Genomic DNA, 11975 nt, shown 5'->3' with positions numbered 1-11975 from the left:
TTTACATGTAATTGGAAAAAATAAAATGCTATTAAAAATCAAATACCAAAGAATTAAAAAAAGGAAATGATGGAGAAAATGTTCATATTGAAAACATATCAGTGCACATCCTTCTTCCCCAGAAAGTTGAGGGTTAAACATTTACCAGCATACCACTGCTGGACACCAGGTGAATCAAGTGTGAATTAGACAGTAATCAGTTTGAGAAAATAAATCTGAGGCGCTGGAAGAAGTCTTGTGATTGGCTGGGGAAAAACCTTTGGCCCTGAGCATAAAAGCCCATCCAGGGTGAGAGAGACTCCCTGTTGGAATAATTATCTAATTTAGCATGGTTCAGTATGATGGATCTAATCTTATAAGGAGATGTTATGGGCCAGAAGAAACAAGGTACTAAGTAGAACTAATTAATACAAGGCTTGTGTTCACACCTTTACTCATTGGAGTTCACACGTTTGGGAGATTTCAGGGTTTAGTATGAGATATCTGAATTCACATCTCCCTTGAAGCTCTTAGGAGCCAGAGAGCACTATGGGAGAAACCCATAATCCCTCTCTCTCACATCCCACAATTCCTCTCTCGAAGGAGCATAAATAGAGCTTCAATGGGCCAGTCAAGGAAGTTTTTCAGAGTAAAGAACCTATGAGTTGGGAGTTGAGCTGAATTTAGATTGAGAGGGGAGCGTCAAGTGAGTTCAGCCAGAAGCCCTTTCTGAGTGAGCAGTTTTACTTCGGAACATTGACTGGGGTCAGAGAGGAGCACTCTCTGGGAGGAAGCCCACAAGCCCTCTCTCAGAGGCAAGACAGATTCACCTTTGTGCTGGCTGGAGGCTGAAGGACAAACCTTTGGATTTGGAGACATTCGGAGGGAGCTCTTTCAACCGAGCAGAGAGATAGGCCTCTAAGCTAACCGGGCTATATTGGAGGCAATAAAAGATCTGAACTTTTATCACCCAGCTGCGTTTTGAGGTGATTATTACTTTTAACTGCAACTAAGGCTGCCTCCAGAAAACCTCCCCGAGAAACCTGCTCTCTCCCAGAGAGAACCATCTTATATTATTATTTTAAAAGAAGAAAATCACCACAACTCCCCCTGGGTGAGAGTTTCAGGGACTTGGAGCAAAATACGTGGGAGGGAATTGCTGGAGGTAGAAAAGAAAGGAGGGCAGCTTTTCTCTCAATTTTGTTCCCTTCCCCCTCCCAACCTTGCTCTCAGAGAAGCTGGGCCAGTATGAGAGCTCTCTGGGGGCGGGGCCACCGGGAGGTAACATCTCCATCCTCCAGTGCACACTCAGCAGCAGAGAGGTAACAGGTGGGTAGAAGGGCTGATTTGGGAGCCCTGCCCAGAGCTACATCCATAAGAAACTTCACAAGGACTCTGAGAGGGAGAGATGATCTGCTGCTGACAGAGTTCTTTTGAGCCCTTTGCCACGTTTTCTCTGCATGTGGACCCCCAAAATTTTGTTCCATAGATCAATGTCCACCCCCCCCCAATCCGGTGTCTATTTGTGGAAAAACATACCCCAGACTTTCAGGGGAACTGTTTTTATAAATACTATTCTTGGCTTTTAGAACGGCTTGGTTTCATATTGGAAAAAGAATTGATGAGGTTGTTTTTGTTGTCATCCTGTTTAGCTTATATGCAGAATATATCATGTAAAATACTGGATAAATCCCAAAGCAAATCCCAAAGCAAAATGAAGGTTGCTGGGAGAACTATCAACAATCTCAGATATGCCGATGATCCCACTTGGGGATTCAAAAGTGGCCATTGTATACCTTACGTAAGGAATTAAGAAGCCTCTTGATGAGGGTAAAAGAGGAAAGAATAAAATCTGGCTTTAAAGATCTTGGCAACTGGCCCCATCATTTCCTGGCAAACAGGAGAAGAAATGGAAGCAGGGTGGGATTTTATATTCTTGGGCTCAAAGATCACTGCAGACCGTGAGTGCAGCCGTGACGTTAAAAGATGCTCGCTCCTCAGAAGGAAAGCTAGACAGCATCCTAAAAAGCAGAGATATCACACTGCCCACAATGGTCCATAGAGTCCAAGGTCCGGCTTTTCTGTAGCCATGTATGGCTGTGAGAGTTGGATTCTAAGGAAAGCTGAGCATTACAGACTTGTGGTGGGGCCAGGGCTTCTGAAAGTCTTTGTTCCACAAGGAGGTGAAAATATTTCAGAGTACCCATCGGAAGGGCAAATACTGAAGCCGAAACTTCAAAACTTTGACCGTATAATGATCAGATGGGACTCACTGGAAAAGAGCCTGATGTTGGGAAAGATTGAAGGCCAAAGGAGAAAGGGACGGCAGGGGAGGAGATGGAGAGTGTCATAGAAGCAACGAACGGGAACTTGGACACTTTGAAAGGCAGTGGAGGATAGAAGGGCCTGGTGTCTATGGTCCATGGGCTAATGAAGAGTTGGTATATCTTCTTAGTAAATACCTTTGCTAAAAGGGACTTAGATCTTGCTGGTTGTTAACGGGGAGTACTCCAGTGGGGTCCTATCTAAGGTGATACTGGAAGGGGCAACTGGGGAGTAGCTGTGGGGGATGGGTTGAAGTTAGACAGAGGATGCTAAATGTCTTTATCTTTCCAGTCAGATCCAAGCTACTGAGGGCAACAAATATTTTCTCTTATTGTCTTCGTCATCCTCAGTAGTTGACAAGAATATCTGGTCCACTTAGTTTAATAAATATCTGTTACACTGGTCTGGGTGTGAGTGTTGCCACAGGTAATTAATGCTATTTAATCAGTCTGTAAAAGGAAGGAGTTGAATTGGATCAACTCAAGCCTTTCTAAATCTATGATGCTATTAACCGAATGCAGGTATTTGTGGTTGGGGGTTCTCTTGGCAAAGAGACCGGAGGGTGTTATGGGCCAGAACTTAAAATAAGGGGCTAAGTCAGTGGAATTGATAGAGACAATGGTTATTTAGCCTGATGCTTAACAGTTCTCTAGTTCAGTACGTGTACTTAGTACTTACTACAGTTCCACAAGACTCACACCTTTAAGGGAGCATATACAAGCTAGGAGCCTCAGCCAGGATTCAGTCAGGGAGATTCAGAAGCCAGAGAAGGCAGTCGGGCAGAACTAAGGAAGACAGAGAAGAGGTGTCAGGCTGTCCTGTGGAGAACACTGAAACCAAGATCTGGAAGGCCTCTAAGAAAACTAGCCGAGCCCAAGGGAAGGAGACAAGACTTTGAAGGAGACAATAAAGGATTTGGACTTTAATCCCTGGCTGCATTTGGGGTGATTACTCTGAACTGAAACTAAGGCTGCCTCCAGAGACCCCAAGGAAACCCCAATAAGAGATTACATTTTAGAGAAGAATATTACAGGAGTGGTTGGTCATTTCCTTCTCCAGCTCATTTTACAGATGAGGAAACTGAGGTAAATAGGCTTAAGTGACTTGCCCAGGGTCATGTAGCTAGTGAGAGACTGAGGGGAGATTTGAATTCAAATTGTCTTGACTTCATTGTTGGTACTCTAATCACTGATCACCTAGCTGCCTGATTGAATAAAGATATACTCTCAGAGTACAGAGATACTCACCCACATTCATGCAGAGATGCATGTAGCATCTGCAGTTACCCAGAAGCACATCTATTCCCAAAGGCACCCTCATGTACTTGTGCCTTCCCCCCCCCCCCCCATTGCCCTCTCTGGGTCAGGACATCTGTACAGCGTCCATAACATCTCTTCTGGATGATTCCTCCAATCATAGATCTGAGCTAAAGCTCAGAGACCACTTAGAGGCCACCGTGTTCCCTCCTCCCTCCTTTTTTATAGCCGAGAAGACTGAGCAGACAGGTGAAGCGACTTATCCAAAATCATCCTAGAAGCATATAAGGCAGACTTGGGAGCTGTTCTCCCGCTTCCAGGTGCAGTAGCCTAAGGAGCCCTCAGAATCAATTCTTCTCAGACACAAGATGCTTTTCCTGCGCACTTAGCAGGACAGTTCAGAGAAGGGAGGAAAGAAATAGGACCTTTAATAGGAACCAATCATAATAATGTGATACAAACTCTGGTTCCACTCTCCCAATCTCCATGAGCACCCAGCAGGTGACTTCTGCATCCCCTTAGGGGCTCTAAGGCTAACTTGGAAGGGTTATGTGAGGGAATGACCTAATGCTCCTCCAGGGCTAGTGAGCATGAGCCCCCACTAGTGTACTAGTTGCCATCAATTGGGCAGAGGACTTGATTGGCTTTCCACAAATTTATGTTTTAAAATTCTACGAAAGGAACAGTTAGTACAAAACATGCCCCCGATGCCCATCAGTTGAAGAGTGGCTGAATTTGTCCTGGTATTGATGAGGTGTGTGAATGAGTCACATGCCTTTAGCTTGGAAGCGAAAAAATTCGCTGACCCCAAAGTCTGACAAAAATAGGAGGTTTTTATATAATAATAATATATAATATATTTAATATAATATAATAATATAATTTGTATAATAATACACGGAGGCCTTCTCTAAGGGGCCTATTTCTCAATGGAGAAATCTGCAAAGAAAAGATTAGCAAAGACCTAGTTTATGGGTAAATCCAGGATTTCTCAATGGAATATGAAATTTTTCCTGAGGATGTGATTTCCTTTGTGTGATTTTACAGAATTTTACAGAGTTCATTCATATCAGTATGAATGTAATGGAATATTATGGTTCTATAAGAAACAATCAGCAGATTCAGAGAAGCCTGGAGAGACTTACATGAACTGATGCAAAGTGAAATGAGTAGAACCAGGAGATCATTGTATACGGTAACAAGATTATACCCCAATCAATTCTGCTGGAAGTGGCTCTTTCCAACAATGAGGTGATTCAGACCAGTTCCAATGGTCTTGTGATTCAGAGAGCCATCTGCACCCAGAGAGAGGACTGTGGGAAATGAGCTTGGAGCACAACATAGCATTTTTACTCTTTTTGTTGTTATTTGCTTGTATTTTGTTTTCTTTCTCATTTTTTTCCTTTTTGATCTGATTTTTCTTGTGCAGCAAGATAACTGTATAAACAAATAAATAAGTAAATTTTATATATAAAAATTTGTATACAAATATTAAGATTTAACATATATTTTAACATGTTTCAATATATTGGATTACTTCCTATCTAGGGAGGGGATAGAGGAAGGAGGGCTAAATTCCAAAAGAATTCAATCTGCGTGAAAATTACAATAAACTTTGCCCCTAGATTCCAATATGGGTGCAATTCTGCAAATTCTTTTTGAGACCCCTGGAGACACCGGTCTGTGACGCCGACTTTTCAGGGTCCCTTCTGAACCTCAACAAAACCGATGGGGGTGTGAACCTGTGTTCCCTTTTGAAATGAACACTCTGGAAATCTGTCCCCTTTGGTTCCTGACCCTCCCAGACTCATGGATAAGGCGAATCACCTCCATTGATGGCCACATGCCCATTCAAATTCAGGTTGAGAAAGCATTCAAAGCAATTTCCTTTGGGAGATCCTGGTCTGATCAGCACAAACTGCCCCCTCTCACCCCCCCCACCATATATGCTTGTATAATAGATTTCTGTTTACTCCTTTCTTTGCAAAAGGTCAAAAGTAGCATGTTCTGCCTCTTTGGTACAGCTACAGGACCCTGCCCGCAAGGCGTTCTCTTCTCAGCGCCAGCCTCCATTTCCCTAACAGGACTTTGCCACTGAAAAAGTCAGATTTTCTAGCAAAGCTGACTTCTCATCCAACAATAAACTTCCATTTTTGCCACCTAAAACTCTTCACCTGAAATTCTTTTTTTTTTTTTTAAAGACTTACATGAACTGACCCGAGTCGACCAAAAGGGGATTTCCACTAGAATTCCATCAAAATGACCTATAAGGACTTGTGAATTGACCAAGGACTTACCCTACTTCATCTAAACTCTTAGCTTGATGGTTTCATTTAATACAAATCTTCTCTTAAAAAAAAATAAAAATAAGGGGCAGCTGGGGGGGCAGTGGGCAGAGTCCCAGTCCTGAAGTCAGGAGGACCCGAGTTCAAATCTGGTCTCAGACACTTAACGCTCCCTGGCTGTGTGACCCTGGACAAGTCACTTACCCCCAATTGCCTCCACAAAAATAAATAAATAAAATAAAATAACAATCTTCTCTGGTTAAAGTATCAAGGAGGCTACTGCGCTGTCTGCTGCTCCAGGTGCGTAACTGGGGATGACTCATTAATTGTCCCTCTGACAGCAAAGCTTCCATCTGCGCTAGGCAGAAGTAACAGGCCCGTTTTACAGACGAGGAAGCGAGGGGCTCACTAATATGACAAAGGCGGTTTTCCAGTCCTTGCCCTTGGACTCGGATTCCCGGCTCCTTCCCCTGACCCCATCCCGTTTGATGGCTCTAACCCTGGGGATCCAAGCCGGGCCCTGGCCCCCGCTGGGCCCATGGACGGAGGGAAAGGCTTCCTTTTAAAGAGCAGGAAGGAAAGCATTTGCAATTCAGCTGAAACTAGAGCAGGAAAAGTAGCATCAGGCCTGGGAGGAAGGAGAGGAGAGCGCTGCCTCCCTTTTTTTCCTTTTTTTTGGGGGGGGAGGGGGAATGGAATCACTGGTCCAATGGAAAAGGCCCCGGTGTCCATGCGGAGGGTGTCCCCAGCCTTCCCATTTTCCGGGACGACCCTCCGCCCCTGCTCTGTCGCTAAGGGAGAGGAGACCTGGGAATGGATCCAAGACGTTTTCCAAGCCCAGCTCCCTTCCCTCCCGGCGTGCCTCGGGCCCGGGGGGCCATTAGGCGTCCCCGGATCAGGAAGAGGCCGCCTGGCTTTCCTTTGATGGCGAGGCGGGCGGCGCGGATGGCCGGACGCTTGCGTCAGCCGGAGGGGCCCCTGCTCTCGATCCCCGGCCCCGCTCTCTGAGGGCGGCGAGCCAGATGCCCGGGCGGCCCCGCCTCGGAGAGGATTTCCCCGTCTCCCAGATAAAGCCTGTGGTGGGGGAGGGGAGGAGGCCCAGGATTCCAGCCCGGGACTCGGCCCCCGCGAGCACCGCGGTGGGGGAGGGGCAGCCGGGCGGGGAGGCGGAATTCTTCCTCATTTTCCTCCTCTCCCCCTCCCCCACGGACCTTGTCATCCGAGAGACTGGCCCGGCATCCCCCGGCGCTCTCAGCTGGGGGCAGGTCAGCAGGAGGTGCCCGGGCTCACCTGCGGAAGGGCTGACTCCGCCCCCCGGATAAATCGCTGACTCGGGAGCCCAGCGAGGGCCGGAGGCCCGGGCTTGATCTTTTGGCTTAATAGTGTTTCACTGCCCCTCTCCCCACCCCCAGTCACATAGAAAGACAGTTTTTAGCACTCGTTTAAAAATGTTTAAATCCCCATTTTCCCGCTTTCCTTCTCTCCCTCCCTGAGAAGGAAAGCAATTTGATCGAGGTTATATGTATACAATCATCTAAACCGTATCTGTCACAAATGAAGAAACTGAGCAAAAGAAAACACACACACACACAAAGAAAGTAAACATTTTAACATTCATTGAAAAAAATGGAAATTCCCATTTTTTCCTCTCCCTGAGAAGGAAAGCAATTTGATACAAGTTATACTTATAAAATCATCTAAAATGGATTTCTGTGTCGTGAATGAAGAAACCGACCAGAAGAAAATACACACACACACAAAGAAAGTAGAAGAGAGCGGCTTTGTTCCGTATTCAGACTCCATCAGTTCTTTCTTGAAGCTGGGGAGCGCTTTTCATCACGAGCCCTTTGGAATTGTCCTGGATCTATAATGCCGAGGAAACTGAGGCAGGAGAGAGCTCAGAGAGTTTTTAATATGTTATTCATGGGAGAGTAAGATTGACTGGACAGGAGTCTCGGCTCAAAGCATCCAGACAGAGATAAAGATATACTGGGACCAAGGAATCCACGTTGGTCCCAGGGCTGGAGGAGACGGTCAGCCCAAAGAATCCAGCGGCCAGCCTCCAGCCATGAATGGAGGAACCCCAACTTCTTAAATACCTTTTCTCTAAACCAAGGAAGGGGTGAGAAGCCAGGGAAAACCTTATCAAGATGGGGGAGGCCATAAATCCTAAAAACCCAGAGACAGGATGTCTGAATACAAAGAAGTAAAGATATCAGGAAGGTATCTTGGAATAGTAAATCCTTGAGGACAGAAAAAAGTCAGGAGATCCACTCTCTTGTTTATCTTGCTAATTTATAACCTTAGAGCAAATAATCCTCAGTCTTACTGGGTCAGAGGGGGATTTACAGCTAAGGGGATTGAGACGGAACAGTTAAGGAAACTGAGACAGGGAAACTGAGTCAGGACAGTTAAAGAACAGATCATTGTATTACTGAGATTAACAAAGTTATTCGCAGTTCACCCTGATGCGATGTTGCCGCGGCTCTCTTGGTTCTGCTCACTTCACTTTGTATCAGTTCCCCTAAGACTTCCCGGGCTTTTCTGAAACTACCACGTGATTTCTTAGAACACAAGAGTATTCCATCACCATCACGTCCCACAGTTTGTTCAGCCGTTCCCCATGGGCATCCTCTGAATAGCCACTTCTTTGCCCCCGCAAAAGAGCCGCATAATGAATTGGAAAAGGAGTGGATGCTCATCAATCAGAGAGCGGCTGAATACGTTGTGGTACATGAAGGCGATGGAATAGTATCGTTCTGTAAAAAATGATGAACAAGTTGGTTATAAAAAGGCTGGAGAGATTTACATGAACTGATGCTGAGGGAAACGAGCAGAAGCGGGAATACATCGTGTACAGTAACAGCAAGATCGTGTGATGATCCATCATGAAAGGCTGGGTTCTTAGTAGTTCAGTGATCCAAAGCAATCCCAATAGACCTTGGCCAGAAAATGCCGTCTGCATCCAGAAAAAAGATCTAAGGAGACTGAATGAAAATCAACACATGCTATGTTCCCTTCTTTTTTCTCTTTTTTTTTTTTTTTTAAATCTCTCCCCTGGTTTTCCCCATTTGCTCTGATTTTTCTCTCCCAACATACACACATAAAATGTGTGTTAAAAATAAATATACTTTTTTAAAAAGAGCTGTTATAAACATTTTTTTTACAAATACAATCTTTTTGATCTTTTTGAGATACCAATCTAGTAGTGGTATTGCTGGATCAAAGGGTGTGCAAAGTTTTTTAGTTCTTTGGGCATAAGAATAATTGAATCCGTTCACAACTCCAGCAACGGAGTACTATTGTCCCAATTTACCCACATCCTCTCCAGCATTTATCATTTTCCTTTTCTGCCATACTAATCAATCTAATAAGTGAGAGGCGGTACCTGAGAGCTGTTTTAATTTATATTTCTCTAATCAATAGTAATTTAGAACATTTTTTCATATGACTATAGATAGTTTTGATTTCTTCTTCTGAAAACTGCCTATTCATAGCTTTTGACCATATCTCATTTGGGAGTATCTTATATTTTAATAAATTTGGCTCAGTTCTCTATATATTTGAGGCCTTCATCTGGCATACTAGCTGTAAAAATTGCTTCCCGGCTTTCTTTCTAATCTTGGCTATATCAGTCAGGGCTGTATTTATGGAAGGAAAGGCAGAAACATACAAAGGGAAAGAGCACATGAAACCTGAAGGATCGCTTAGAACACTGAACTGAGTCAGAAAGACCTGAATTCAAACTGTGCCTCAAATACTTACTAGCTGTGTTACCCTGGACAAGTCCTTTAACCTCCCTCAGGCTCATTTTTCTCATCTGTAAAAGCGAGATAATCATAACATTTGCTTCTTAAAATTTTTGTGAAAATCATATGAAATAAAGGGGAAGAGGAAGAAAAAAACTCTGCTTTTTAAGATTTTTGTGAAAATTATATGAAATAAAGGGAAGAAAAATAAGAATGTATGTTGCCAGGTACTGTTGATCCTCACAACATCCTTGGGAAGTGGGTATATGACATCAGCACTCACGTTACATAATTTTGTCTGGACCCTCCTTGTAACAAGGCAATCCCGTTTTTGGTTTTTATAACTTATTCACTCCAAGTCATTCGTTTTGTTTGTTTTTTGTTTGTTTGTTTTTTTCCAAGGCAATTAAGTGACTTGTCAGGGTCATAGAGCTAATAAGTGTTAGGTGTATGAGGTTGGATTTGAAGCTGGAGCTCTATCCACTGCATCATCGAGCCGCCTAAACAAGGCAATACTTTAAAATCCTATTCGATTCACTCATCATCACATCTTCCTATCCATTTTCATCCTTCCTCATGTCTCTTCCCCTCTCAACTGAGAAGCTTACTGGTTCCCTGACCCCCTGGCAGGATGATTCCAGACCCCGGGGTCCTTTTTTTGGACTAAATTGTCCAGTATTCCCACCTACCGCAGAGAGCACAACTCTGTTGGACTGTCCACATTATTTGGATGCCAACTGTATGCTTCCCCAAAAGATTATTTTATGGAGAGCTCCCACAGGGCGAGCGTTCACAAGGTGGTCAGAAAAAGCGATACGAGGACACTCTCAAGGTCTCTCTTAAGAACTTCAGAATTGATTGCACGAAATGGGAGACGCTGGTACTCCCAGAATACTGTACCCTCATCAGAGAAGGGGCTGTGTTCAATGAGCAAAGCAGAATTGAATTAGCAAGAGGGGCAGTTAGAGAAGTACCTCAAATACTCATAGGGAGCTTTTATTGGTTAGATCAGCCACAGTGGGACATTACAGTGGTAATTTCCATTCTAACATTCTAACATGCCATTTAAGTCCTCTTCAAGAATGAAAGACAAGAGGCAGCTAGGTGGCGCAGTGGATAGAGCACCAGCCCTAAATCAGGAGGACCCGAGTTCAAATATGACCTCACATACTTAATACTTCCTGTCTGTGTGACACTGAGCAAGTCACTTAACCTTGATTGTCTCAGGGAACTAAAAAAAAAAAAATGAAGGACAATAACCAACCTTATCAGCTTGCTCAGGTGGAGGATTTCAATGTGGAGGATGTTGGCTTGATGTCTTCTGGGAGAATCATGATGATTATAATGGAAGCCTTGGAAAGACTATGGGATATATGAAGACACTCTTTAACGGGTCCTGGTTGGCTGGCTTTGTGGTTTCAAGGACCTTTTTTTACCTGGTTGTGTAGCCAGAACTCTTAATCTTCAACTCAGTCAGCATTGGCTATCTTTTTATCCCTGATAAGTGTCACATGTTATAAATTTGCTCTGGACCCACATTTTCAGGGCCGGGTCTGTAATATCACCTTTCGGGATTCCAGCCTAAATAGTATAAGGATCTTTTCTCCATCAGCATCAACTCAAGACCCAATTACCTATGTTCCCATCACTGCTGAGGGCCAATAACTAGCACCTCAGTTCTATCAATCATTTAACATTGGGCAGCTTCTACAAAGTGTCTACCTCAGCTTCCGGGAGAGAGAGAGAGCAAAATGTAATTTACTGTGTAGCAGTAGTCTCACCAAGCTTGTGTCTAGATTGGCGTGATACCAGTTGGATTCTTCTGTTGGTTCCAAGAGATTGTTCCCTTCTCCTTGGGGTTTCTGTGATATGCTGGCTGTAAAACCCAGCTTAGATTTTGACTCTTGGATTCCCCCATCCCCCTTTTTTGAACTCAAAGGTCAGTTTCTGGAAAGAATAAGTATAAAGGCCAAGAGTCTAGGTCCATTTCTTGAGGGTGGTGTGTCATCTGGCCATATGATGCTAGTTTAAGTATCAAGACCATATTTGGTTGTTAGGAGTTTTGAAGGATTCCTTCTATTTTTGTAGCCATTTTATATAATATTGGAATAAATGTTTGGCAGAACTTACTCATATCCATTTAATCTTGGAATTGTTTCCTTTTCTTCCCTTTTCTCTTTGGAAGTTCATTTATAGCTTGTTTGATTTCTTTTTTTTCCCTGGTAATTAATTTATTTATACAATCTATTTTTTTTCTGCCAATCTGGGTATTTTGTATTTCTGAAAGCATTCATCCATTTCATCAAAGTTATCCATTTCTGGCAGATAATTGGACAAAATTAGTTCTGGTAGTATCCTTTATTTCCTCTTTATTTATTGTA

Source organism: Antechinus flavipes, chromosome 1 (genome assembly GCF_016432865.1).
Source record: "Antechinus flavipes isolate AdamAnt ecotype Samford, QLD, Australia chromosome 1, AdamAnt_v2, whole genome shotgun sequence".
In the NCBI taxonomy this organism is placed as follows: Eukaryota; Metazoa; Chordata; class Mammalia; order Dasyuromorphia; family Dasyuridae; genus Antechinus; species Antechinus flavipes.
Note: the sequence above shows the minus strand (reverse complement) of the source record.